At 51.3% G+C, this 25,521-nt stretch overlaps 1 protein-coding gene across 4 annotated transcripts in view; it reads left to right on the forward strand.

The window, feature by feature from the left end:
* The window catches only part of LOC132385544 (myosin-10-like), a 265,092-nt gene that overhangs the window by 92,434 nt on the left and 147,137 nt on the right, over positions 1–25,521 (forward strand). The window lies entirely within an intron of this gene.

The following is a 25,521-nucleotide window of genomic DNA, read 5'->3' on the forward strand; positions in this document are numbered from 1 at the left end:
TCTCACCAGTATACAGGAGACCACTCCGGGAGCACCAGACACTCTCCAATCAGGCAGCGTCCTGGTAAATCTCCTCTGCAGCGTCTTTAAAGCTTCCACATCCTTCACAGAGTTGGAGAGAACTGCAACATTATCTCACGGCTCCTGACCGATGAACGCCAGCACACCGTACATGTTCATGGACCACTCATCAATCTATGCACATGGACCCCCAAGGACTGCGTCCCTCCACACCGGTAAGAATCCTGCCTTCAAATTCCACCTTCCGAAGTGGATCTCTTCACACTTTCCCAGATTGAACTCCATCCACCACTTGTCAGCCCAACTCTGCATCCTGTCAACGTCCCATCGCAACCCACGACAGCTTTCTGCACTATCCGCAACTCCAGCAGCCTTCAAATCATCTGCAAACTTACTAGCCCACCCTTCCATTCCCTCATCACGAAGAGTAGGGTCCCTGTGGAACACCACAGGAGACCGACCTCCAGAAAACACTCCTGTTGCCTCTTGTGGGCAAGGCCATTCCGGATCCACATCCACACGTTTTTCTGGGTCCCACGTGGTCCCTTTTAAATCTCGTCCCCCTCTCATCTTAATCCTGTGCCGTCTGGTTCTTGAGGGGAAGGTCTGTGCCCCTCGTGCTTGTACTCCTCTGTGAGGTCACCCCTGCCAAGGTTTTAAAACCAAACTTGCAAATGAAAAGAAAAAGTGGGTGTTGCAGCTATCCATGTCATGAAATACATTGATTAAATAGAAAATAGTATTAAGACATAAAGATTTTTAAAAAAAACAGCTGCAACATAGTGTTCCAACTTTACAATAGTGTAGTGGCTCTGTCACACTCCCTCGGATCTTGCTGTTCACTGTCAAAGTTTGTCTTCCCGGAATGCAACACTTGGCAATGATCGAACTGAACACTATACTCCCAGTGCAGCTTCAACAACGTCTGGTGCAGCTGCCACATAGTGTCCCGGCTGTTGTCCATTTTGAATCTTCACGATGATCAATGAGTTACCGATGCTTAATCGGAAATTTTTGTTCAAGTTATTGGAGGGGCGCGAACTCGAGGAATTGGGTCGGGGGCTGAAGGATACCATTGGTACCTTATTTAAGCCCATCGTCCTTCTGGCATCAGCAGGTCGCCAAAGTCCTCTATCCCGGGCCCGTCTTTCAAGTTGTCCCCAGGTATCGCCTGTCTTTGGCGATCCTTCCTCTCCCAGGGACGAGGTCTTTGGAGATTCTGTTGTCATTTCTGAAGCTCTGGGTTTTACGGGATGGGGTTGCTGGCCCCACGCCCAACCCTCCTCTTTCTGCAGCCAGCCTCGACCCATCATCTGCTCCCCAGTTTCATCATGGATGACCCGTTTCCTCACAGCCCCGATCCCCTGCTTCTCTGTAACTCTGCCATTCTCAGCGGGATCCTACCACTGAGACTGAACGCCTTCTCCCCCGTGCCCCGAACCCTCCCTCCGGTTTGCTCACGCTCCACAGGCACGCCGTCCCGGTCACTCGGCTCGGAGTTGTGTCTTGATGTTCTGGGAGGACCTGCTGTGCACGGAATCTCTCAGTAAATAATGGGATCCTGCCACTGAGACTGAACGCCTTCTCCCCCGTGCCCCGAACCCTCCCTCCGGTTTGCTCACACTCCACAGGCACGCCGTCCCAGTCACTCGGCTCGGAGTTGTGTCTTGATGTTCTGGGAGGACCTGCTGTGCACGGAATCTCTCAGTAAATAATGGGATCCTGCCACTGAGACTGAACGCCTTCTCCCCCGTGCCCCGAACCCTCCCTCCGGTTTGCTCACGCTCCACAGGCACGCCGTCCCGGTCACTCGGCTCGGAGTTGTGTCTTGATGTTCTGGGAGGACCTGCTGTGCACGGAATCTCTCAGTAAATAATGGGATCCTGCCACTGAGACTGAACGCCTTCTCCCCCGTGCCCCGAACCCTCCCTCCGGTTTGCTCACGCTCCACAGGCACGCCGTCCCGGTCACTCGGCTCGGAGTTGTGTCTTGATGTTCTGGGAGGACCTGCTGTGCACGGAATCTCTCAGTAAATAATGGCATCCTGCCACTGAGACTGAACGCCTTCTCCCCCGTGCCCCGAACCCTCCCTCCGGTTTGCTCACGCTCCACAGGCACGCCGTCCCGGTCACTCGGCTCGGAGTTGTGTCTTGATGTTCTGGGAGGACCTGCTGTGCACGGAATCTCTCAGTAAATAATGGGATCCTGCCACGCAGATCTTTTCCTCCACTGCTCTCTCTCAGATTAATCAGGCTTTTTATTCCGAGAATTGGGGAACGAAATGATGGGCAATTTTTGTTTTATCCACATGGTACTTGGAACAAGCTTTCAGAGAAAGCAGCGAGGCAGGGACAAAAATTATTCTGGCATTGAAAGGCTTGTCATCTGAGACAATTGATGGCTCCGAGTCGAATTCACAAGGATGAGGGGTGACCTCTTTGAAACCTGTGGAATATTGAAAGGCCTCGCTAGTCTCCTTGCAGGAGACTCCAAGACCAGAGGACACTGCCTCAAAATAGAGGGGCTTCCTTTTAGAACGGAGATAAGGAGGAATTTCTTTAGACAGAGAGTGGCCAATCGGTGGAAATCTTTGCCCAGTCATAGGGTATAGTTGAAGCAAACATTGATAGATTCTTCCACATATAAGAGAAAGTACTCTTGATTAGTCAGGGTATGAGGGATATGGGGGGAAGACAAGATGTTGGGGCTGAGAGGGAAGTGCATCAGCCATGAAGAAATGGTGAAGCAGACTTGATGGCCTAACCCTGCTCCTGTGTATTGTCTTGGACGAGAAGAGATCAGAGGGAAGCGGGCAGATAGAACATGGAGAAATTTACAAGGATGTTGCCAGGACTGAAGAATCTAAGCAATAAGGAAAGATTGAATAGATTATGACTGTAACATAGAAGGCTGAGAGGAAACTTGATAGAGGTATACAAAATTGTAAAGGACATAGATGTGGTAAATGCATATCTTTGAGAAGTTTGCAAAGGTATGTGGACGGTGGGAACCTGGAGGGCAATAGTCGCACTGCAGTCGATGGGAGTAGGCAGGTTAAAAGGCTCAAGATGGACGAGAGGGCCAAAGGGCCTGTGCTGGTGTTGTACTTCTCTGAAACTCAAAAGGGCTGAATGCGTGGGAATCTGGGCGGGATGGGCCAAAGGGTCTCCATCCATGCAGTATTGCAGATCTGTGATGGGGTAGACTGGGACCCTTGTGGTATTGCAGATCTGTGATGGGGTAGACTGGTTCTCTTGCGGTATTGCAGATCTGTGATGGGGTAGACTGGGACCCTTGCAGTATTGCAGATCTGTGATGGAGTAGACTGGTACTCTTGCAGTATTGCAGATCTGTGATGGGGTAGACTGGGACCCTTGCAGTATTGCAGATCTGTGATGGGGTAGACTGGGACCCTTGCGGTATTGCAGATCTGTGATGGGGTAGACTGGGACCCTTGCGGTATTGCAGATCTGTGATGGGGTAGACTGGGACCCTTGCGGTATTGCAGATCTGTGATGGGGTAGACTGGGACCCTTGCGGTATTGCAGATCTGTGATGGGGTAGACTGGGACTCCTGCAGTATTGCAGATCAGTGATGGGGTAGACTGGGACCCTTGCAGTATTGCAGATCTGTGATGGGGTGGACTGGGACCCTTGCGGTATTGCAGATCTGTGATGGGGTAGACTGGGACCCTTGCGGTATTGCAGATCTGTGATGGGGTAGACTGGGACCCTTGCGGTATTGCAGATCTGTGATGGGGTAGACTGGGACTCCTGCAGTATTGCAGATCAGTGATGGGGTAGACTGGGACCCTTGCGGTATTGCAGATCTGTGATGGGGTAGACTGGGACCCTTGCAGTATTGCAGATCTGTGATGGGGTAGACTGCGACTCTGGCAGTAATGCAGATCTGCGATGGGGTAGACTTGGAATCTTGTGGTATTGCAGATCTGTGATGGGGTAGACTGGGACCCCTGCGGTATTGCAGATCTGTGCTGGAGTAGACTGGTTCTCTTGCAGCATTGCAGATCTGTGATGGGGTAGACTGGGACCCTTGAAGTAATGCAGATCTGTGATGGGGTAGACTGGGACCCTTGCGGTATTGCAGATCTGTGATGGGGTAGACTGGTTCTCTTGCAGTATTGCAGATCTGTGATGGAGTAGACTGGTTCTCTTGCAGTATTGCAGATCTGTGATGGGGTAGACTGGTTCTCTTGCAGCATTGCAGATCTGTGATGGGGTAGACTGGTTCTCTTGCGGTATTGCAGATCTGTGATGGGGTAGACTGGGACTCCTGCAGTTTTGCAGATCAGTGATGGGGTAGACTGGGACCCTTGCAGTATTGCAGATCTGTGATGGGGTGGACTGGGACCCTTGCGGTATTGCAGATCTGTGATGGGGTAGACTGGGACCCTTGCTGTATAGCAGATCTGTGATGGGGTAGACTGGGACCCTTGCGGTATTGCAGATCTGTGATGGGGTGGACTGGGACCCTTGCGGTATTGCAGATCTGTGATGGGGTAGACTGGGACCCTTGCGGTATTGCAGATCTGTGATGGGGTAGACTGGGACCCTTGCAGTATTGCAGATCTGTGATGGGGTAGACTGCGACTCTGGCAGTAATGCAGATCTGCGATGGGGTAGACTTGGAATCTTGTGGTATTGCAGATCTGTGATGGGGTAGACTGGGACCCCTGCGGTATTGCAGATCTGTGCTGGAGTAGACTGGTTCTCTTGCAGCATTGCAGATCTGTGATGGGGTAGACTGGGACCCTTGCAGTAATGCAGATCTGTGATGGGGTAGACTGGGACCCTTGCGGTATTGCAGATCTGTGATGGGGTAGACTGGTTCTCTTGCAGTATTGCAGATCTGTGATGGGGTAGACTGGTTCTCTTGCAGTAATGCAGATCTGTGATGGGGTAGACTGGGACACTTGCAGTAATGCAGATCTGTAATGGGGTAGACTGGGACCCTTGCAGTAATGCAGATCTGTGGTGGGGTAGACTGGGACTCTTGCAGTAATGCAGATCTGTGATGGGGTAGACTGGGACCCTTGCAGTAATGCAGATCTGTAATGGGGTAGACTGGGACCCTTGCAGTAATGCAGATCTGTGATGGGGTAGACTGGGACCCTTGCAGTATTGCAGATCTGTGATGGGGTAGACTGGGACGCTTGCAGTATTGCAGATCTGTGATGGGGTAGACTGGGACCCTTGCAGCATTGCAGATCTGTGATGGGGTGGACTGGGACCCTTGCGGTATTGCAGATCTGTGATGGGGTAGACTGGGACCCTTGCGGTATTGCAGATCTGTGATGGGGTAGACTGGGACCCTTGCGGTATTGCAGATCTGTGATGGGGTAGACTGGGACCCTTGCGGTATTGCAGATCTGTGATGGGGTAGACTGGGACTCCTGCAGTATTGCAGATCAGTGATGGGGTAGACTGGGACCCTTGCGGTATTGCAGATCTGTGATGGGGTAGACTGCGACTCTGGCAGTAATGCAGATCTGCGATGGGGTAGACTTGGAATCTTGTGGTATTGCAGATCTGTGATGGGGTAGACTGGGACCCCTGCGGTATTGCAGATCTGTGCTGGAGTAGACTGGTTCTCTTGCAGCATTGCAGATCTGTGATGGGGTAGACTGGGACCCTTGCAGTAATGCAGATCTGTGATGGGGTAGACTGGGACCCTTGCGGTATTGCAGATCTGTGATGGGGTAGACTGGTTATCTTGCAGTATTGCAGATCTGTGATGGAGTAGACTGGTTCTCTTGCAGTATTGCAGATCTGTGATGGGGTAGACTGGTTCTCTTGCAGCATTGCAGATCTGTGATGGGGTAGACTGGTTCTCTTGCGGTATTGCAGATCTGTGATGGGGTAGACTGGGACTCCTGCAGTATTGCAGATCAGTGATGGGGTAGACTAGGACCCTTGCAGTATTGCAGATCTGTGATGGGGTGGACTGGGACCCTTGCGGTATTGCAGATCTGTGATGGGGTAGACTGGGACCCTTGCGGTATAGCAGATCTGTGATGGGGTAGACTGGGACCCTTGCGGTTTTGCAGATCTGTGATGGGGTGGACTGGGACCCTTGCGGTATTGCAGATCTGTGATGGGGTAGACTGGGACCCTTGCGGTATTGCAGATCTGTGATGGGGTAGACTGGGACCCTTGCAGTATTGCAGATCTGTGATGGGGTAGACTGCGACTCTGGCAGTAACGCAGATCTGCGATGGGGTAGACTTGGAATCTTGTGGTATTGCAGATCTGTGATGGGGTAGACTGGGACCCCTGCGGTATTGCAGATCTGTGCTGGAGTAGACTGGTTCTCTTGCAGCATTGCAGATCTGTGATGGGGTAGACTGGGACCCTTGCAGTAATGCAGATCTGTGATGGGGTAGACTGGGACCCTTGCGGTATTGCAGATCTGTGATGGGGAAGACTGGTTCTCTTGCGGTATTGCAGATCTGTGATGGGGTAGACTGGGACTCCTGCAGTATTGCAGATCAGTGATGGGGTAGACTAGGACCCTTGCAGTATTGCAGATCTGTGATGGGGTGGACTGGGACCCTTGCGGTATTGCAGATCTGTGATGGGGTAGACTGGGACCCCTGCGGTATTGCAGATCTGTGCTGGAGTAGACTGGTTCTCTTGCAGCATTGCAGATCTGTGATGGGGTGGACTGGGACCCTTGCGGTATTGCAGATCTGTGATGGGGTAGACTGGGACCCTTGCAGTATTGCAGATCTGTGATGGGGTAGACTGGGATGCTTGCAGTATTGCAGATCTGTGATGGGGTAGACTGGGACTTGCTGTATTGCAGATCTGTGATGGGGTAGACTGGGACTTGCTGTATTGCAGATCTGTGATGGGGTAGACTGGGACTTGCTGTATTGCAGATCTGTGATGGGGTAGACTGGGACCCTTGCAGCATTGCAGATCTGTGATGGGGTAGACTGGGACCCCTGCGGTATTGCAGATCTGTGATGGAGTAGACTGATTCTCTTGCGGTATTGCAGATCTGTGATGGGGTAGACTGGGACCCCTGCGGTATTGCAGATCTGTGATGGAGTAGACTGTGACCCTTGCAGTAATGCAGATCTGTGATGGGGTAGACTGGGACTCTTGCGGTATTGCAGATCTGCGATGGGGTAGACTTGGAATCTTGTGGTATTGCAGATCTGTGATGGAGTAGACTGGGACCCTTGCAGTATTGCAGATCTGTGATGGAGTAGACTGGTTGTCTTGCAGTATTGCAGATCTGTGATGGGGTAGACTGGGACCCTTGCAGTATTGCAGATCTGTGATGGGGTAGACTGGGACTCTTGCAGTAATGCAGATCTGTGATGGGGTAGACTGGGACCCTTGCAGTAATGCAGATCTGTAATGGGGTAGACTGGGACCCTTGCAGTAATGCAGATCTGTGATGGGGTAGACTGGGACTCTTGCAGTAATGCAGATCTGTGATGGGGTAGACTGGGACCCTTGCAGTAATGCAGATCTGTAATGGGGTAGACTGGGACCCTTGCAGTAATTAAGATCTGTGATGGGGTAGACTGGGACCCTTGCAGTATTGCAGATCTGTGATGGGGTAGACTGGGACCCTTGCAGTATTGCAGATCTGTGATGGGGTAGACTGGGACTTGCTGTATTGCAGATCTGTGATGGGGTAGACTGGGACTTGCTGTATTGCAGATCTGTGATGGGGTAGACTGGGACTTGCTGTATTGCAGATCTGTGATGGGGTAGACTGGGACCCTTACAGTATTGCAGATCTGTGATGGGGTAGACTGGGACCCCTGCGGTATTGCAGATCTGTGATGGGGTAGACTGGGACCCCTGCGGTATTGCAGATCTGTGATGGAGTAGACTGATTCTCTTGCGGTATTGCAGATCTGTGATGGGGTAGACTGGGACCCTTGCAGTATTGCAGATCTGTGATGGGGTAGACTGGGACCCCTGCGGTATTGCAGATCTGTGATGGGGTAGACTGGGACCCCTGCGGTATTGCAGATCTGTGATGGAGTAGACTGATTCTCTTGCGGTATTGCAGATCTGTGATGGGGTAGACTGGGACCCTTGCGGTATTGCAGATCTGTCATGGAGTAGACTGGTTCTCTTGCGGTATTGCAGATCTGTGATGGGGTAGACTGGGACCCCTGCGGTATTGCATATCTGTGATGGAGTAGACTGTGACCCTTGCAGTAATGCAGATCTGTGATGGGGTAGACTGGGACTCTTGCGGTATTGCAGATCTGCGATGGGGTAGACTTGGAATCTTGTGGTATTGCAGATCTGTGATGGAGTAGACTGGTTCTCTTGCGGCATTGCAGATCTGTGATGGAGTAGACTGGTTCTCTTGCAGCATTGCAGATCTGTGATGGAGTAGACTGGTTCTCTTGCGGTATTGCAGATCTGTGATGGAGTAGACTGGTTCTCTTGCAGTATTGCAGATCTGTGATGGAGTAGACTGGTTCTCTTGCGGTATTGCAGATCTGTGCTGGAGTAGACTGGGACCCTTGCAGTATTGCAGATCTGTGATGGGGTAGACTGGGACTCTTGCGGTATTGCAGATCTGTGATGGGGTAGACTGGGACTCTTGCAGTAATGCAGATCTGTGATGGGGTAGACTGGGACTCTTGCAGTAATGCAGATCTCTGATGGGGTAGACTGGGACCCTTGCAACATTGAACATCTCTGATGGGGTAGACTGGGACCCTTGCAGTATTGCAGATCTGTGATGGGGTAGACTGGGACTCTTGCAGTAATGCAGATCTCTGATGGGGTAGACTGGGACCCTTGCAGTATTGCAGATCTGTGATGGGGTAGATTGGGACCCTTGCAGCATTGAACATCACTGATGGGGTAGACTGGGACCCTTGCAGTATTGCAGATCTGTGATGGGGTAGACTGGGACTCTTGCAGTAATGCAGATCTGTGATGGGGTAGACTGGGACCCTTGCAGTAATGCAGATCTGTAATGGGGTAGACTGGGACCCTTGCAGTAATGCAGATCTGTGATGGGGTAGACTGGGACCCTTGCAGTAATGCAGATCTGTAATGGGGTAGACTGGGACCCTTGCAGTAATGCAGATCTGTGATGGGGTAGACTGGGACTTGCTGTATTGCAGATCTGTGATGGGGTAGACTGGGACTTGCTGTATTGCAGATCTGTGATGGGGTAGACTGGGACTTGCTGTATTGCAGATCTGTGATGGGGTAGACTGGGACACTTGCAGTATTGCAGATCTGTGATGGGGTAGACTGGGACCCCTGCGGTATTGCAGATCTGTGATGGAGTAGACTGATTCTCTTGCGGTATTGCAGATCTGTGATAGGGTAGACTGGGACCCTGGCGGTATTGCAGATCTGTGATGGAGTAGACTGGTTCTCTTGCGGTATTGCAGAGCTGTGATGGGGTAGACTGGGACTCTTGCGGTATTGCAGATCTGTCATGGGGTAGACTGGGACCCTTGCAACATTGAACATCTCTGATGGGGTAGACTGGGACCCTTGCAGTATTGCAGATCTGTGATGGGGTAGACTGGGACTCTTGCAGTAATGCAGATCTGTGATGGGGTAGACTAGGACTCTTGCAGTAATGCAGATCTCTGATGGGGTAGACTGGGACCCTTGCAACATTGAACATCTCTGATGGGGTAGACTGGGACCCTTGCAGTATTGCAGATCAGTGATGGGGTAGACTGGGACTCTTGCAGTAATGCAGATCTCTGATGGGGTAGACTGGGACCCTTCCAGTATTGCAGATCTGTGATGGGGTAGACTGGGACTCTTGCAGTAATGCAGATCTGTGATGGGGTAGACTGGGACCCTTGCAGTAATGCAGATCTGTAATGGGGTAGACTGGGACCCTTGCAGTAATGCAGATCTGTGATGGGGTAGACTGGGACCCTTGCAGTATTGCAGATCTGTGATGGGGTAGACTGGGACGCTTGCAGTATTGCAGATCTGTGATGGGGTAGACTGGGACCCTTGCAGCATTGCAGATCTGTGATGGGGTGGACTGGGACCCTTGCGGTATTGCAGATCTGTGATGGGGTAGACTGGGACCCTTGCGGTATTGCAGATCTGTGATGGGGTAGACTGGGACCCTTGCGGTATTGCAGATCTGTGATGGGGTAGACTGGGACCCTTGCGGTATTGCAGATCTGTGATGGGGTAGACTGGGACTCCTGCAGTATTGCAGATCAGTGATGGGGTAGACTGGGACCCTTGCGGTATTGCAGATCTGTGATGGGGTAGACTGCGACTCTGGCAGTAATGCAGATCTGCGATGGGGTAGACTTGGAATCTTGTGGTATTGCAGATCTGTGATGGGGTAGACTGGGACCCCTGCGGTATTGCAGATCTGTGCTGGAGTAGACTGGTTCTCTTGCAGCATTGCAGATCTGTGATGGGGTAGACTGGGACCCTTGCAGTAATGCAGATCTGTGATGGGGTAGACTGGGACCCTTGCGGTATTGCAGATCTGAGATGGGGTAGACTGGTTCTCTTGCGGTATTGCAGATCTGTGATGGGGTAGACTGGGACTCCTGCAGTATTGCAGATCAGTGATGGGGTAGACTAGGACCCTTGCAGTATTGCAGATCTGTGATGGGGTGGACTGGGACCCTTGCGGTATTGCAGATCTGTGATGGGGTAGACTGGGACCCCTGCGGTATTGCAGATCTGTGCTGGAGTAGACTGGTTCTCTTGCAGCATTGCAGATCTGTGATGGGGTGGACTGGGACCCTTGCGGTATTGCAGATCTGTGATGGGGTAGACTGGGACCCTTGCAGTATTGCAGATCTGTGATGGGGTAGACTGGGATGCTTGCAGTATTGCAGATCTGTGATGGGGTAGACTGGGACTTGCTGTATTGCAGATCTGTGATGGGGTAGACTGGGACTTGCTGTATTGCAGATCTGTGATGGGGTAGACTGGGACTTGCTGTATTGCAGATCTGTGATGGGGTAGACTGGGACCCTTGCAGCATTGCAGATCTGTGATGGGGTAGACTGGGACCCCTGCGGTATTGCAGATCTGTGATGGAGTAGACTGATTCTCTTGCGGTATTGCAGATCTGTGATGGGGTAGACTGGGACCCCTGCGGTATTGCAGATCTGTGATGGAGTAGACTGTGACCCTTGCAGTAATGCAGATCTGTGATGGGGTAGACTGGGACTCTTGCGGTATTGCAGATCTGCGATGGGGTAGACTTGGAATCTTGTGGTATTGCAGATCTGTGATGGAGTAGACTGGGACCCTTGCAGTATTGCAGATCTGTGATGGAGTAGACTGGTTGTCTTGCAGTATTGCAGATCTGTGATGGGGTAGACTGGGACCCTTGCAGTATTGCAGATCTGTGATGGGGTAGACTGGGACTCTTGCAGTAATGCAGATCTGTGATGGGGTAGACTGGGACCCTTGCAGTAATGCAGATCTGTAATGGGGTAGACTGGGACCCTTGCAGTAATGCAGATCTGTGATGGGGTAGACTGGGACTCTTGCAGTAATGCAGATCTGTGATGGGGTAGACTGGGACCCTTGCAGTAATGCAGATCTGTAATGGGGTAGACTGGGACCCTTGCAGTAATTAAGATCTGTGATGGGGTAGACTGGGACCCTTGCAGTATTGCAGATCTGTGATGGGGTAGACTGGGACCCTTGCAGTATTGCAGATCTGTGATGGGGTAGACTGGGACTTGCTGTATTGCAGATCTGTGATGGGGTAGACTGGGACTTGCTGTATTGCAGATCTGTGATGGGGTAGACTGGGACTTGCTGTATTGCAGATCTGTGATGGGGTAGACTGGGACCCTTACAGTATTGCAGATCTGTGATGGGGTAGACTGGGACCCCTGCGGTATTGCAGATCTGTGATGGGGTAGACTGGGACCCCTGCGGTATTGCAGATCTGTGATGGAGTAGACTGATTCTCTTGCGGTATTGCAGATCTGTGATGGGGTAGACTGGGACCCTTGCAGTATTGCAGATCTGTGATGGGGTAGACTGGGACCCCTGCGGTATTGCAGATCTGTGATGGGGTAGACTGGGACCCCTGCGGTATTGCAGATCTGTCATGGAGTAGACTGGTTCTCTTGCGGTATTGCAGATCTGTGATGGGGTAGACTGGGACCCCTGCGGTATTGCATATCTGTGATGGAGTAGACTGTGACCCTTGCAGTAATGCAGATCTGTGATGGGGTAGACTGGGACTCTTGCGGTATTGCAGATCTGCGATGGGGTAGACTTGGAATCTTGTGGTATTGCAGATCTGTGATGGAGTAGACTGGGACCCTTGCAGTATTGCAGATCTGTGATGGAGTAGACTGGTTCTCTTGCGGCATTGCAGATCTGTGATGGAGTAGACTGGTTCTCTTGCAGCATTGCAGATCTGTGATGGAGTAGACTGGTTCTCTTGCGGTATTGCAGATCTGTGATGGAGTAGACTGGTTCTCTTGCAGTATTGCAGATCTGTGATGGAGTAGACTGGTTCTCTTGCGGTATTGCAGATCTGTGCTGGAGTAGACTGGGACCCTTGCAGTATTGCAGATCTGTGATGGGGTAGACTGGGACTCTTGCGGTATTGCAGATCTGTGATGGGGTAGACTGGGACTCTTGCAGTAATGCAGATCTGTGATGGGGTAGACTGGGACTCTTGCAGTAATGCAGATCTCTGATGGGGTAGACTGGGACCCTTGCAACATTGAACATCTCTGATGGGGTAGACTGGGACCCTTGCAGTATTGCAGATCTGTGATGGGGTAGACTGGGACTCTTGCAGTAATGCAGATCTCTGATGGGGTAGACTGGGACCCTTGCAGTATTGCAGATCTGTGATGGGGTAGATTGGGACCCTTGCAGCATTGAACATCACTGATGGGGTAGACTGGGACCCTTGCAGTATTGCAGATCTGTGATGGGGTAGACTGGGACTCTTGCAGTAATGCAGATCTGTGATGGGGTAGACTGGGACCCTTGCAGTAATGCAGATCTGTAATGGGGTAGACTGGGACCCTTGCAGTAATGCAGATCTGTGATGGGGTAGACTGGGACCCTTGCAGTAATGCAGATCTGTAATGGGGTAGACTGGGACCCTTGCAGTAATGCAGATCTGTGATGGGGTAGACTGGGACTTGCTGTATTGCAGATCTGTGATGGGGTAGACTGGGACTTGCTGTATTGCAGATCTGTGATGGGGTAGACTGGGACTTGCTGTATTGCAGATCTGTGATGGGGTAGACTGGGACACTTGCAGTATTGCAGATCTGTGATGGGGTAGACTGGGACCCCTGCGGTATTGCAGATCTGTGATGGAGTAGACTGATTCTCTTGCGGTATTGCAGATCTGTGATAGGGTAGACTGGGACCCTGGCGGTATTGCAGATCTGTGATGGAGTAGACTGGTTCTCTTGCGGTATTGCAGAGCTGTGATGGGGTAGACTGGGACTCTTGCGGTATTGCAGATCTGTCATGGGGTAGACTGGGACCCTTGCAACATTGAACATCTCTGATGGGGTAGACTGGGACCCTTGCAGTATTGCAGATCTGTGATGGGGTAGACTGGGACTCTTGCAGTAATGCAGATCTGTGATGGGGTAGACTAGGACTCTTGCAGTAATGCAGATCTCTGATGGGGTAGACTGGGACCCTTGCAACATTGAACATCTCTGATGGGGTAGACTGGGACCCTTGCAGTATTGCAGATCAGTGATGGGGTAGACTGGGACTCTTGCAGTAATGCAGATCTCTGATGGGGTAGACTGGGACCCTTCCAGTATTGCAGATCTGTGATGGGGTAGACTGGGACTCTTGCAGTAATGCAGATCTGTGATGGGGTAGACTGGGACCCTTGCAGTAATGCAGATCTGTAATGGGGTAGACTGGGACCCTTGCAGTAATGCAGATCTGTGATGGGGTAGACTGGGACCCTTGCAGTATTGCAGATCTGTGATGGGGTAGACTGGGACGCTTGCAGTATTGCAGATCTGTGATGGGGTAGACTGGGACCCTTGCAGCATTGCAGATCTGTGATGGGGTGGACTGGGACCCTTGCGGTATTGCAGATCTGTGATGGGGTAGACTGGGACCCTTGCGGTATTGCAGATCTGTGATGGGGTAGACTGGGACCCTTGCGGTATTGCAGATCTGTGATGGGGTAGACTGGGACCCTTGCGGTATTGCAGATCTGTGATGGGGTAGACTGGGACTCCTGCAGTATTGCAGATCAGTGATGGGGTAGACTGGGACCCTTGCGGTATTGCAGATCTGTGATGGGGTAGACTGCGACTCTGGCAGTAATGCAGATCTGCGATGGGGTAGACTTGGAATCTTGTGGTATTGCAGATCTGTGATGGGGTAGACTGGGACCCCTGCGGTATTGCAGATCTGTGCTGGAGTAGACTGGTTCTCTTGCAGCATTGCAGATCTGTGATGGGGTAGACTGGGACCCTTGCAGTAATGCAGATCTGTGATGGGGTAGACTGGGACCCTTGCGGTATTGCAGATCTGTGATGGGGTAGACTGGTTATCTTGCAGTATTGCAGATCTGTGATGGAGTAGACTGGTTCTCTTGCAGTATTGCAGATCTGTGATGGGGTAGACTGGTTCTCTTGCAGCATTGCAGATCTGTGATGGGGTAGACTGGTTCTCTTGCGGTATTGCAGATCTGTGATGGGGTAGACTGGGACTCCTGCAGTATTGCAGATCAGTGATGGGGTAGACTAGGACCCTTGCAGTATTGCAGATCTGTGATGGGGTGGACTGGGACCCTTGCGGTATTGCAGATCTGTGATGGGGTAGACTGGGACCCTTGCGGTATAGCAGATCTGTGATGGGGTAGACTGGGACCCTTGCGGTTTTGCAGATCTGTGATGGGGTGGACTGGGACCCTTGCGGTATTGCAGATCTGTGATGGGGTAGACTGGGACCCTTGCGGTATTGCAGATCTGTGATGGGGTAGACTGGGACCCTTGCAGTATTGCAGATCTGTGATGGGGTAGACTGCGACTCTGGCAGTAACGCAGATCTGCGATGGGGTAGACTTGGAATCTTGTGGTATTGCAGATCTGTGATGGGGTAGACTGGGACCCCTGCGGTATTGCAGATCTGTGCTGGAGTAGACTGGTTCTCTTGCAGCATTGCAGATCTGTGATGGGGTAGACTGGGACCCTTGCAGTAATGCAGATCTGTGATGGGGTAGACTGGGACCCTTGCGGTATTGCAGATCTGTGATGGGGTAGACTGGTTCTCTTGCAGTATTGCAGATCTGTGATGGAGTAGACTGGTTCTCTTGCAGTATTGCAGATCTGTGATGGGGTAGACTGGTTCTCTTGCAGTAATGCAGATCTGTAATGGGGTAGACTGGGACACTTGCAGTAATGCAGATCTGTAATGGGGTAGACTGGGACCCTTGCAGTAATGCAGATCTGTGGTGGGGTAGACTGGGACTCTTGCAGTAATGCAGATCTGTGATGGGGTAGACTGGGACCCTTGCAGTAATGCAGATCTGTAATGGGGTAGACTGGGACCCTTGCAGTAATGCAGATCTGTGATGGGGTAGACTGGGACCCTTGCAGTATTGCAGATCTGTGATGGGGTAGACTGGGACGCTTGCAGTATTGCAGATCTGTGATGGGGTAGACTGGGACTTGCTGTATTGCAGATCTGTGATATGGTAGACTGGGACTTGCTGTATTGCAGATCTGTGATGGGGTAGACTGGGACCCTTGCGGTATTGCAGATCTGTGATGGGGTAGACTGGGACCCTTGCAGCATTGCAGATCTGTGATGGGGTGGACTGGGACCCTTGCGGTATTGCAGATCTGTGATGGGGTAGACTGGGACCCTTGCAGTATTGCAGATCTGTGATGGGGTAGACTGGGATGCTTGCAGTATTGCAGATCTGTGATGGGGTAGACTGGGACTTGCTGTATTGCAGATCTGTGATGGGGTAGACTGGGACTTGCTGTATTGCAGATCTGTGATGGGGTAGACTGGGACTTGCTGTATTGCAGATCTGTGATGGGGTAGACTGGGACCCTTGCAGCATTGCAGATCTGTGATGGGGTAGACTGGGACCCCTGCGGTATTGCAGATCTGTGATGGAGTAGACTGATTCTCTTGCGGTATTGCAGATCTGTGATGGGGTAGACTGGGACCCCTGCGGTATTGCAGATCTGTGATGGAGTAGACTGTGACCCTTGCAGTAATGCAGATCTGTGATGGGGTAGACTGGGACTCTTGCGGTATTGCAGATCTGCGATGGGGTAGACTTGGAATCTTGTGGTATTGCAGATCTGTGATGGAGTAGACTGGGACCCTTGCAGTATTGCAGATCTGTGATGGAGTAGACTGGTTGTCTTGCAGTATTGCAGATCTGTGATGGGGTAGACTGGGACCCTTGCAGTATTGCAGATCTGTGATGGGGTAGACTGGGACTCTTGCAGTAATGCAGATCTGTGATGGGGTAGACTGGGACCCTTGCAGTAATGCAGATCTGTAATGGGGTAGACTGGGACCCTTGCAGTAATGCAGATCTGTGATGGGGTAGACTGGGACTCTTGCAGTAATGCAGATCTGTGATGGGGTAGACTGGGACCCTTGCAGTAATGCAGATCTGTAATGGGGTAGACTGGGACCCTTGCAGTAATTAAGATCTGTGATGGGGTAGACTGGGACCCTTGCAGTATTGCAGATCTGTGATGGGGTAGACTGGGACCCTTGCAGTATTGCAGATCTGTGATGGGGTAGACTGGGACTTGCTGTATTGCAGATCTGTGATGGGGTAGACTGGGACTTGCTGTATTGCAGATCTGTGATGGGGTAGACTGGGACTTGCTGTATTGCAGATCTGTGATGGGGTAGACTGGGACCCTTACAGTATTGCAGATCTGTGATGGGGTAGACTGGGACCCCTGCGGTATTGCAGATCTGTGATGGGGTAGACTGGGACCCCTGCGGTATTGCAGATCTGTGATGGAGTAGACTGATTCTCTTGCGGTATTGCAGATCTGTGATGGGGTAGACTGGGACCCTTGCAGTATTGCAGATCTGTGATGGGGTAGACTGGGACCCCTGCGGTATTGCAGATCTGTGATGGGGTAGACTGGGACCCCTGCGGTATTGCAGATCTGTGATGGAGTAGACTGATTCTCTTGCGGTATTGCAGATCTGTGATGGGGTAGACTGGGACCCTTGCGGTATTGCAGATCTGTCATGGAGTAGACTGGTTCTCTTGCGGTATTGCAGATCTGTGATGGGGTAGACTGGGACCCCTGCGGTATTGCATATCTGTGATGGAGTAGACTGTGACCCTTGCAGTAATGCAGATCTGTGATGGGGTAGACTGGGACTCTTGCGGTATTGCAGATCTGCGATGGGGTAGACTTGGAATCTTGTGGTATTGCAGATCTGTGATGGAGTAGACTGGGACCCTTGCAGTATTGCAGATCTGTGATGGAGTAGACTGGTTCTCTTGCGGCATTGCAGATCTGTGATGGAGTAGACTGGTTCTCTTGCAGCATTGCAGATCTGTGATGGAGTAGACTGGTTCTCTTGCGGTATTGCAGATCTGTGATGGAGTAGACTGGTTCTCTTGCAGTATTGCAGATCTGTGATGGAGTAGACTGGTTCTCTTGCGGTATTGCAGATCTGTGCTGGAGTAGACTGGGACCCTTGCAGTATTGCAGATCTGTGATGGGGTAGACTGGGACTCTTGCGGTATTGCAGATCTGTGATGGGGTAGACTGGGACTCTTGCAGTAATGCAGATCTGTGATGGGGTAGACTGGGACTCTTGCAGTAATGCAGATCTCTGATGGGGTAGACTGGGACCCTTGCAACATTGAACATCTCTGATGGGGTAGACTGGGACCCTTGCAGTATTGCAGATCTGTGATGGGGTAGACTGGGACTCTTGCAGTAATGCAGATCTCTGATGGGGTAGACTGGGACCCTTGCAGTATTGCAGATCTGTGATGGGGTAGATTGGGACCCTTGCAGCATTGAACATCACTGATGGGGTAGACTGGGACCCTTGCAGTATTGCAGATCTGTGATGGGGTAGACTGGGACTCTTGCAGTAATGCAGATCTGTGATGGGGTAGACTGGGACCCTTGCAGTAATGCAGATCTGTAATGGGGTAGACTGGGACCCTTGCAGTAATGCAGATCTGTGATGGGGTAGACTGGGACCCTTGCAGTAATGCAGATCTGTAATGGGGTAGACTGGGACCCTTGCAGTAATGCAGATCTGTGATGGGGTAGACTGGGACTTGCTGTATTGCAGATCTGTGATGGGGTAGACTGGGACTTGCTGTATTGCAGATCTGTGATGGGGTAGACTGGGACTTGCTGTATTGCAGATCTGTGATGGGGTAGACTGGGACACTTGCAGTATTGCAGATCTGTGATGGGGTAGACTGGGACCCCTGCGGTATTGCAGATCTGTGATGGAGTAGACTGATTCTCTTGCGGTATTGCAGATCTGTGATAGGGTAGACTGGGACCCTGGCGGTATTGCAGATCTGTGATGGAGTAGACTGGTTCTCTTGCGGTATTGCAGAGCTGTGATGGGGTAGACTGGGACTCTTGCGGTATTGCAGATCTGTCATGGGGTAGACTGGGACCCTTGCAACATTGAACATCTCTGATGGGGTAGACTGGGACCCTTGCAGTATTGCAGATCTGTGATGGGGTAGACTGGGACTCTTGCAGTAATGCAGATCTGTGATGGGGTAGACTAGGACTCTTGCAGTAATGCAGATCTCTGATGGGGTAGACTGGGACCCTTGCAACATTGAACATCTCTGATGGGGTAGACTGGGACCCTTGCAGTATTGCAGATCAGTGATGGGGTAGACTGGGACTCTTGCAGTAATGCAGATCTCTGATGGGGTAGACTGGGACCCTTCCAGTATTGCAGATCTGTGATGGGGTAGATTGGGACCCTTGCAGCATTGAACATCACTGATGGGGTAGACTGGGACCCTTGCAGTATTGCAGATCTGTGATGGGGTAGACTGGGACTCTTGCAGTAATGCAGATCTGTGATGGGGTAGACTGGGACCTTTGCAGTAATGCAGATCTGTAATGGGGTAGACTGGGACCCTTGCAGTAATGCAGATCTGTGATGGGGTAGACTGGGACTCTTGCAGTAATGCAGATCTGTGATGGGGTAGACTGGGACCCTTGCAGTAATGCAGATCTGTAATGGGGTAGACTTGGACCCTTGCAGTAATGCAGATCTGTGATGGGGTAGACTGGGACTTGCTGTATTGCAGATCTGTGATGGGATAGACTGGGACTTGCTGTATTGCAGAACTGTGATGGGGTAGACTGGGACTTGCTGTATTGCAGATCTGTGATGGGGTAGACTGGGACCCTTGCAGTATTGCAGATCTGTGATGGGGTAGACTGGGACCCCTGCGGTATTGCAGATCTGTGATGGAGTAGACTGATTCTCTTGCGGTATTGCAGATCTGTGATGGGGTAGACTGGGACCCTTGCAGTATTGCAGATCTGTGATGGAGTAGACTGGTTCTCTTGCGGTATTGCAGATCTGTGATGGGGTAGACTGGGACTCTTGCGGTATTGCAGATCTGTGATGGGGTAGACTGGGACCCTTGCAACATTGAACATCTCTGATGGGGTAGACTGGGACCCTTGCAGTATTGCAGATCTGTGATGGGGTAGACTGGGACTCTTGCAGTAATGCAGATCTGTGATGGGGTAGACTGGGACTCTTGCAGTAATGCAGATCACTGATGGGGTAGACTGGGACCCTTGCAACATTGAACATCTCTGATGGGGTAGACTGGGACCCTTGCAGTATTGCAGATCTGTGATGGGGTAGACTGGGACTCTTGCAGTAATGCAGATCTCTGATGGGGTAGACTGGGACCCTTGCAGTATTGCAGATCTGTGATGGGGTAGATTGGGACCCTTGCAGCATTGAACATCACTGATGGGGTAGACTGGGACCCTTGCAGTATTGCAGATCTGTGATGGGGTAGACTGGGACTCTTGCAGTAATGCAGATCTGTGATGGGGTAGACTGGGACCCTTGCAGTAATGCAGATCTGTAATGGGGTAGACTGGGACCCTTGCAGTATTGCAGATCTGTGATGGGGTAGACTGGGACCCTTGCAACATTGAACATCTCTGATGGGGTAGACTGGGACCCTTGCAGTATTGCAGATCTGTGATGGGGTAGACTGGGACCCTTGCAGTAATGCAGATCTGTGATGGGGTAGACTGGGACTTGCTGTATTGCAGATCTGTGATGGGGTAGACTGGGACTTGCTGTATTGCAGATCTGTGATGGGGTAGACTGGGACTTGCTGTATTGCAGATCTGTGATGGGGTAGACTGGGACACTTGCAGTATTGCAGATCTGTGATGGGGTAGACTGGGACCCCTGCGGTATTGCAGATCTGTGATGGAGTAGACTGATTCTCTTGCGGTATTGCAGATCTGTGATGGGGTAGACTGGGACCCTTGCGGTATTGCAGATCTGTGATGGAGTAGACTGGTTCTCTTGCGGTATTGCAGAGCTGTGATGGGGTAGACTGGGACTCTTGCGGTATTGCAGATCTGTGATGGGGTAGACTGGGACCCTTGCAACATTGAACATCTCTGATGGGGTAGACTGGTACCCTTGCAGTATTGCAGATCTGTGATGGGGTAGACTGGGACTCTTGCAGTAATGCAGATCTGTGATGGGGTAGACTAGGACTCTTGCAGTAATGCAGATCTCTGATGGGGTAGACTGGGACCCTTGCAACATTGAACATCTCTGATGGGGTAGACTGGGACCCTTGCAGTATTGCAGATCAGTGATGGGGTAGACTGGGACTCTTGCAGTAATGCAGATCTCTGATGGGGTAGACTGGGACCCTTGCAGTATTGCAGATCTGTGATGGGGTAGATTGGGACCCTTGCAGCATTGAACATCACTGATGGGGTAGACTGGGACCCTTGCAGTATTGCAGATCTGTGATGGGGTAGACTGGGACTCTTGCAGTAATGCAGATCTGTGATGGGGTAGACTGGGACCTTTGCAGTAATGCAGATCTGTAATCGGGTAGACTGGGACCCTTGCAGTAATGCAGATCTGTGATGGGGTAGACTGGGACTCTTGCAGTAATGCAGATCTGTGATGGGGTAGACTGGGACCCTTGCAGTAATGCAGATCTGTAATGGGGTAGACTGGGACCCTTGCAGTAATGCAGATCTGTGATGGTGTAGACTGGGACTTGCTGTATTGCAGATCTGTGATGGGATAGACTGGGACTTGCTGTATTGCAGAACTGTGATGGGGTAGACTGGGACTTGCTGTATTGCAGATCTGTGATGGGGTAGACTGGGACCCTTGCAGTATTGCAGATCTGTGATGGGGTAGACTGGGACCCCTGCGGTATTGCAGATCTGTGATGGAGTAGACTGATTCACTTGCGGTATTGCAGATCTGTGATGGGGTAGACTGGGACCCTTGCAGTATTGCAGATCTGTGATGGAGTAGACTGGGACTCTTGCAGTAATGCAGATCTGTGATGGGGTAGACTGGGACTCTTGCAGTAATGCAGATCTCTGATGGGGTAGACTGGGACCCTTGCAACATTGAACATCTCTGATGGGGTAGACTGGGACCCTTGCAGTATTGCAGATCTGTGATGGGGTAGACTGGGACTCTTGCAGTAATGCAGATCTCTGATGGGGTAGACTGGGACCCTTGCAGTATTGCAGATCTGTGATGGGGTAGATTGGGACCCTTGCAGCATTGAACATCACTGATGGGGTAGACTGGGACCCTTGCAGTATTGCAGATCTGTGATGGGGTAGACTGGGACTCTTGCAGCATTGAACATCACTGATGGGGTAGACTGGGACCCCTGCAGTATTGCAGATCTGTGATGGGGTAGACTGGGACTCTTGCAGTAATGCAGATCTGTGATGGGGTAGACTGGGACCCTTGCAACATTGAACATCTCTGATGGGGTAGACTGGGACCCTTGCAGTATTGCAGATCTGTGATGGGGTAGACTGGGACTTGCTGTATTGCAGATCTGTGATGGGGTAGACTGGGACTTGCTGTATTGCAGATCTGTGATGGGGTAGACTGGGACTTGCTGTATTGCAGATCTGTGATGGGGTAGACTGGGACCCTTGCAGTATTGCAGATCTGTGATGGGGTAGACTGGGACTTGCTGTATTGCAGATCTGTGATGGAGTAGACTAGTTCTCTTGCGGTATTGCAGATCTGTGATGGGGTAGACTGGGACCCTTGCAGTATTGCAGATCTGTGATGGGGTAGAATGGTACTCTTGCAGTAATGCAGATCTGTGATGGGGTAGACTGGGACCCTTGCGGTATTGCAGATCTGTGATGGGGTAGACTGGGACCCCTGCGGTATTGCAGATCTGTGATGGAGTAGACTGGGACCCTTGCAGTATTGCAGATCTGTGATGGGGTAGACTGGGACTCTTGCGGTATTGCAGATCTGCGATGGGGTAGACTTGGAATCTTGTGGTATTGCAGATCTGTGATGGAGTAGACTGGGACCCTTGCAGTATTGCAGATCTGTGATGGAGTAGACTGGTTCTCTTGCGGCATTGCAGATCTGTGATGGAGTAGACTAGTTCTCTTGCGGTATTGCAGATCTGTGATGGAGTAGACTGGTTCTCTTGCGGTATTGCAGATCTGTGCTGGAGTAGACTGGGACCCTTGCAGTATTGCAGATCTGTGATGGGGAAGACTGGGACTCTTGCAGTAATGCAGATCTCTGATGGGGTAGACTGGGACCCTTGCAACATTGAACATCTCTGATGGGGTAGACTGGGACCCTTGCAGTATTGCAGATCTGTGATGGGGTAGACTGGGACTCTTGCAGTAATGCAGATCTCTGATGGGGTAGACTGGGACCCTTGCAGTATTGCAGATCTGTGATGGGGTAGACTGGGACCCTTGCGGTATTGCAGATCTGTGATGGAGTAGACTGGTTCTCTTGCGGTATTGCAGATCTGTGATGGGGTAGACTGGGACTCTTGCGGTATTGCAGATCTGTGATGGGGTGGACTGGGACCCTTGCAACATTGAACATCTCTGATGGGGTAGACTGGGACCCTTGCAGTATTGCAGATCTGTGATGGGGTAGACTGGGACTCTTGCAGTAATGCAGATCTGTGATGGGGTAGACTGGGACTCTTGCAGTAATGCAGATCTCTGATGGGGTAGACTGGGACCCTTGCAACATTGAACATCTCTGATGGGGTAGACTGGGACCCTTGCAGTATTGCAGATTTGTGATGGGGTAGACTGGGACTCTTGCAGTAATGCAGATCTCTGATGGGGTAGACTGGGACCCTTGCAACATTGAACATCTCTGATGGGGTAGACTGGGACCCTTGCAGTATTGCAGATCTGTGATGGGGTAGACTGGGACCCTTGCAGTATTGCAGATCTGTGATGGGGTAGATTGGGACCCTTGCAGCATTGAACATCACTGATGGGGTAGACTGGGACCCTTGCAGTATTGCAGATCTGTGATGGGGTAGACTGGTTCTCTTGCGGTATTGCAGATCTGTGCTGGAGTAGACTGGGACCTTTGCAGTATTGCAGATCTGTGATGGGGTAGACTGGGACTCTTGCGGTATTGCAGATCTGTGATGGGGTAGACTGGGACCCTTGCAACATTGAACATCTCTGATGGGGTAGACTGGGACCCTTGCAGTTTTGCAGATCTGTGATGGGGTAGACTGGGACTCTTGCAGTAATGCAGATCTGTGATGGGGTAGACTGGGACTCTTGCAGTAATGCAGATCTCTGATGGGGTAGACTGGGACCCTTGCAACATTGAACATCTCTGATGGGGTAGACTGGGACCCTTGCAGTATTGCAGATCTGTGATGGGGTAGACTGGGACTTGCTGTATTGCAGATCTGTGATGGGGTAGACTGGGACTTGCTGTATTGCAGATCTGTGATGGGGTAGACTGGGACTTGCTGTATTGCAGATCTGTGATGGGGTAGACTGGGACCCTTGCAATATTGCAGATCTGTGATGGGGTAGACTGGGACCCCTGCGGTATTGCAGATCTGTGATGGAGTAGACTGATTCTCTTGCGGTATTGCAGATCTGTGATGGGGTAGACTGGGACCCTTGCGGTATTGCAGATCTGTCATGGAGTAGACTGGTTCTCTTGCGGTATTGCAGATCTGTGATGGGGTAGACTGGTACCCCTGCGGTATTGCAGATCTGTGATGGAGTAGACTGTGACCCTTGCAGTAATGCAGATCTGTGATGGGGTAGACTGGGACCCTTGCAGTATTGCAGATCTGTGATGGGGTAGACTGGGACTCTTGCGGTATTGCAGATCTGTGATGGGGTAGACTGGGACCCTTGCAACATTGAACATCTCTGATGGGGTAGACTGGGACCCTTGCAGTATTGCAGATCTGTGATGGGGTAGACTGGGACCCCTGCGGTATTGCAGATCTGTGATGGAGTAGACTGATTCTCTTGCGGTATTGCAGATCTGTGATGGGGTAGACTGGGACCCTTGCAGTATTGCAGATCTGTGATGGAGTAGACTGGTTCTCTTGCGGTATTGCAGAGCTGTGATGGGGTAGACTGGGACTCTTGCGGTATTGCAGATCTGTGATGGGGTAGACTGGGACCCTTGCAACATTGAACATCTCTGATGGGGTAGACTGGGACCCTTGCAGTATTGCAGATCTGTGATGGGGTAGACTGGGACTCTTGCAGTAATGCAGATCTGTGATGGGGTAGACTAGGACTCTTGCAGTAATGCAGATCTCTGATGGGGTAGACTGGGACCCTTGCAACATTGAACATCTCTGATGGGGTAGACTGGGACCCTTGCAGTATTGCAGATCAGTGATGGGGTAGATTGGGACCCTTGCAGCATTGAACATCACTGATGGGGTAGATTGGGACCCTTGCAGTATTGCAGATCTGTGATGGGGTAGATTGGGACCCTTGCAGCATTGAACATCACTGATGGGGTAGACTGGGACCCTTGCAGTATTGCAGATCTGTGATGGGGTAGACTGGGACTTGCTGTATTGCAGATCTGTGATGGGATAGACTGGGACTTGCTGTATTGCAGAACTGTGATGGGGTAGACTGGGACTTGCTGTATTGCAGATCTGTGATGGGGTAGACTGGGACCCTTGCAGTATTGCAGATCTGTGATGGGGTAGACTGGGACCCCTGCGGTATTGCAGATCTGTGATGGAGTAGACTGATTCTCTTGCGGTATTGCAGATCTGTGATGGGGTAGACTGGGACCCTTGCGGTATTGCAGATCTGTGATGGGGTAGACTGGGACCCTTGCAACATTGAACATCTCTGATGGGGTAGACTGGGACCCTTGCAGTATTGCAGATCTGTGATGGGGTAGACTGGGACTCTTGCAGTAATGCAGATCTGTGATGGGGTAGACTGGGACTCTTGCAGTAATGCAGATCTCTGA

The sequence above is a fragment of the Hypanus sabinus genome (assembly GCF_030144855.1).
Source record: "Hypanus sabinus isolate sHypSab1 chromosome 24 unlocalized genomic scaffold, sHypSab1.hap1 SUPER_24_unloc_9, whole genome shotgun sequence".
NCBI classification, from domain to species: Eukaryota; Metazoa; Chordata; class Chondrichthyes; order Myliobatiformes; family Dasyatidae; genus Hypanus; species Hypanus sabinus.